Here is a 5,118-nt window from a genome sequence, read left to right on the forward strand (position 1 = left end):
ACAACAATGCTGTGGGAAACAATGGCTGGATCTCAGTAGAGATACAAAAATGATAAGCAACAGCTAAAAAGTAAACGTAAGTAAACAGCCAGAAATAAAACCAGAGCTTTCGGACAACACTGGTCCTTCCTCAGTGGCGAGTATATATATTTCAATGAATTAATTATTTTGTAATTCTGGTATTAAATTAAAATAATAAAATGAAGGATTCTTAAGTGCAGATTGGCACCATGTACTACCTTTAACCATTTTTTGTTCATGTTTTTGATGTTGTTAAATTGAATTAATTCTAGTAAAGTGGCAATATCAGTTTCCATTTTTGTAACTTGATTTTATAAAAATTCAATCAACTAAATCAATCTGTTATAGGCAATAATGATGAAAATATTATATAATATGCAAGGTAAACTATCTTGAAGGAATATACTGGAGGTTATTATACAAGCAAGTAATATAATATTATTCATCAAATATTGTAACAGAATAAAGCTAGTTCAAAGCCAATCTTTGCACAATATAATACATATACAATAATAATGTAATGTAATGTATTACAGTATAATACAGAAAATATTAAGTGCCATATAGATGAACATATAGGATTCCACAGCATTTTAGCCAATCAAATGAGAGCAAATGATATTACATTTTCAACAGGTATACAACGATGAAGCACACAATGCCAAGACATCAGCAATTCACATTATTATCCAGGATCATTAGATCAAATGCCTATATAAGGAACATATACTTTGCTCCCCGAGGGATTATTCTCTAATACAGAAGAGATGTAACATCTACCCGCATCTACTAACTGCACAGTAGTGTTAAGTAATGTACAGTCATTCAAGTGTTAGCTCAGAATTATCACAAAGTTTCACCTTTCAATTACAGTACTTAGATATTTACATTTTCTTTTATTAATTAAATCAATAAAAGCATGTTTAAATTTACATTGCAATAATTAACAACTTAATAAAACATAGGTTTGAAGTACTGTAGGACAATAAATAATTGACAGTACTGTGTTTCAAACTGATTTAGTCTTCAAACACAGTAGTAACATCTAAAATTACTTTTGTTTACTTAACATTAACCCTGTGCACTCTTTTATATGAGAGTTAATATTTCATTTAGTAGTTAGGAAAATTCGTAAAATAAAAGGGTACTGTAGCTGTACAACCATAGTCATTAATTCAATTAATTTTTTTTTTCCTATCGAGGACTATCAACTCAAGATGTTTGATAACAATCACTGAACAAGCAATCTCAGGTTACTTGTCCCCTGCTGTCCAAGGGTCAGATGGTGCCATGTTTATGAAGGAGGATGACGTCAGCAGTTACCAGCCTCCAGAATGAGAGAAGTACAGACGATGATGAGGATGTAATTTTTATAGCTTACTATTTTGACATCTACTGCACATTACATATTGTACACTCAAATAAGGTTGTACAGTGATATCATGTAAATCATAAACAATATATCATGAGATAGTTTGGACAGTATGACGGTGAAAGAAAGCAAGCGTATCATTAATTACGATCAACGACAACACTAAACAATCCTACTCATCTTCAACAACTGACCTGACCTTCTTTTTCCTGCATTTATGTGTACCTTTGGCATTCACATTTTTGACAATTTTCACACACCAAGTCACTCTCGGATAAAATTGTCATTTGCTACAGTAGGTCAACAATGTATTAGGTTTGTAGGCCTATACGTTAACATTCAATTGTGTTTTACGTGGGTGACCCTACGCTAAGATCAAAATAAAATGAAACTAAAGATTCAGGATGGAAATCAAATTATAGGTTTTTAAAATTAAACTAATTATAAGGCTTAGGAAGCAGACTTGTTTAAGAAACCTGTAATTCTGAATCAGGAATACCAAATTTGGTCTCTGTCATAAAAATAGCAAAAAACACTATGGCTGGGATACTCTACAAGTTTAAATTCAGGACATACTGTAAGGAGTGAAAGTATTGTAGTTGCCAGACATGATTGGCAAAATACTGTACATGTAATGTCAACCGATTGTATTTTATAATACCTACACTGTACTTAAATTTTTCCCACGTACTGTACAGTACTTTGGCTATAAATTTGTATTGTAGAGTATCTATCTATTATATTTATTGATATTTCAGAAATGAGAAACAAAGGATGACATGACTGTTTTTGATTGGAATAAACTGTCTAATTTAGCTTTTCAGAATAAATGAGCCCAGATTATCACAATAAATCTATTATCTTATTATGGATTATTACAGAAAGTAGTCCAGTTCATGGAACACAAATGAATTCATTCATTATATTTCAGTGCATTTATTAGTTTCATAATATGCATACTATAGCTAATAATATAAAATCATTATGTGACAAAAATGAGCATACACTTAGGCGATGAAATTCTTGATCAGATCCTTTATGTAAGAAAAAAAACAAAAAAACCAGGCAATAGAATAAATACAATATTGCTGTTATTTTAACTGTACACAAACAGTATTGCACACATTTATGCAGAGCCAGATTCTTGCTACACTTCAAATGCACCGACCATAAATGTACACGTAATAACATCAAACTTGAAGTTATTTGGTTGTGAAATTATTCCCAATATAATCTACTACATTATTGTAATTGCATTAAATTATTTGTAAAAATAATAAGTGACACTACAGTCACACTCAGTATCTTAATGAGATGTTGATGAAAACCAAGGAAGTTTAAATGAATAAGTGCATTTAGCATAACAACATTAGACCTCAGTAAGTGCATGCTGACTGGGGGAATTTATTTTAAATAAAGCATGGTTAACAAAGTAAGCACCCTTTATTAACATATGCGTAACAAATACGTTGACTGGTAATCAATTGTACGGACAATGGCCACCCAATTTCGCGTTTATGACTACCTCGCAAATAAAGCTTTGTTTTGTGATCGGTTGGCTTAAGCTTTGGTCCTACTCTATGAACTGTTTATAACAACAAGGACGCATGATCCCCCCTCAGGCATATTTAGCTCCAGGCTGGCATCACATTTGGCACTGCCAGCTTTGGAGTGAGTATACTCAGCAGGAGCTGGGAGAGGGTCAACACAAAAGAACCAATGAGAAACCTTCATTTAGCATCACACATTATTATTAAGTAGATGGATGATTTAACCATGCTTTAACTTATCTATTTCATGAGGCACCACTGATAAACAAAAGTACCATGTAGAGCTAAGTTAGTTATTTAATCCCAGAGTCATTAGTATACTTTCCAAAAAAGCCCTGTTTTATTAATCAACCTCAATCATCAAACTACAATAACTTATATATAAAGCATCGCCAGTAGATTTTTTTCTCCTTTAATAAATGTAGCAATATATTTTTTCTGCGGAGGATTTATTTGAAATAAATAACAAAATCTAGTTGCATCTACCTGCACAATTTTAATGCCAGCCAACAACAAATACAAAAATAGTCAAACATAAACATAAAACATAATCTTGATCAACTGGAGGTTAAAATATGAGAATATTGTTGTACAGTATCAGAAAGCACTGATATGCTCACATATGATTATGCAAATAAGTCAAGGCTTATGATATTAGTTAGCCTACTTTACTCCCTCCATTAATCAGACAGGTACAGTAGATGTCTCCGATTGTGAACTGCAGTGTCACTTTTACATTATTATTTTGGATTATAAAGTAATTTTGAATTAAATTTTAATATTCCACTTTTAAAAGACTTGGCAAAAACAAAATACATAGGTATTTTTGCATTAATAGTAGTATATGTATATACTGTATTATCAGTAGCATTATTTGATGACACTGACAGATTTCGGAAGTCACAAATACATAAAAACAATTGTAAGCACAATTATTTTTATACATAATAGAACATTTACATAGAGTACTTAATACTGCTTCTATTCAAAATTATATTATTATAAAATATGCTTTATCACCAACTGGTGGGTTTTCACTACATCATGACATTTGGCCAACCCTATATGTATATGCACCCTATTAATTACTTGTCAATTTCAACACTAGAGTTACAATCCATAGTGATAGAATATAACACACAAAAATGTTATAATTAATGATAATTAGTTATATTTATACAAGAGAAACTTGTTTCAACAAGGAACTAAAAAAATTAACAAATTTGAAAGCAAGAAAAAGACAGTACCATAATAAGGCTACCATTACATTACAGTTCGTTTTTTCATTATCTCTATAAATATCGTAGATTAAATTTTACCGATGTGTTAATGATGTTCATGCGATTAGTCTTCCTATATACATTTCCTAACGATAACGATGTAGTAGGCCTCCGTATTTCTGGAGCAGACGGTGCAGCTGTGGTCGGTGTGTCAAACTTACCTGTGTCCCTGAAAACGGCGATATCGTCGCCGTCCGTCAATTAACGCAAGCCCGATCCTGACAGTCTTTGGCAGATCTGGTAAATTAATTCAACATATTCCAAAAAGCCAACATTTCGTTCTCTCCACCCAAATAATCGACCAGCGTGGGCTACAGAAATGTGACTCAATAAAGAGGTGTCGTACACTCACTCCCTCGCAACATTTATAACCATTGAATCACTCTTTACTGTTCACCGCCGTGCAGGTAACTTAATAACCCACTCCTCTAGTCTAAACACCGTACTTAACCCTACTACACATCACACCACGTACAGATGTAGGCCCTACATGGATGAATCAAATAAATCAACACATCAGCAGATAAACTTACCTAAATTAAGTATTGTATATGAGAGTATTAGTTCCTTTTATAATAAGAATATCCAGTAAAAATATCAAGAACTTCACCCCATCCAACCGGTCAGGTGTATTCTAAAGTCGGACTTCCAGCAACCACAGAATACACACACACCACAAAACAATAAAACACGCAAAGATCGACCAATCACTGAAGACAAGAGAGTCGATTGTTGAAAAGGGGGGGTTTTATATTGTACAACCGGAATAACCAATTATTATGTAGCCTATTTATAGCATATTTTGACTTAATTAACAATTAATTTGAAAATTGTAATTGAGGAATACAGATACAATAGTTATGTGAGTAATTCATTTAATAATTCCAGGAAAATC

The 5,118-nt window shown here is 32.3% G+C and overlaps 1 protein-coding gene across 14 annotated transcripts in view; it reads right to left on the minus strand.

Moving 5' to 3' along the window:
- LOC117109333 (semaphorin-1A-like) overlaps positions 1 to 4,885 on the minus strand; it is a 39,095-nt gene extending 34,210 nt beyond the window's left edge. For 13 of the 14 annotated variants that reach the window (XM_033251619.1, XM_033251612.1, XM_033251620.1 and 10 more), the window contains exon 1: positions 4,757 to 4,885. The gene's annotated coding sequence lies outside the window, so the exon portion shown is untranslated. Of the gene's footprint in view, positions 1 to 4,754 lie in introns of all 14 variants that reach the window. The other variant, XM_033251611.1, reaches the window with a different exon arrangement.
- Positions 4,886 to 5,118: the final 233 nt, after the last annotated feature.

The sequence above is a fragment of the Anneissia japonica genome, unplaced genomic scaffold (genome assembly GCF_011630105.1).
Source record: "Anneissia japonica isolate Jap-2015-1 unplaced genomic scaffold, ASM1163010v1 scaffold288010_len917306_cov203, whole genome shotgun sequence".
Taxonomy (NCBI): domain Eukaryota; kingdom Metazoa; phylum Echinodermata; class Crinoidea; order Comatulida; family Comatulidae; genus Anneissia; species Anneissia japonica.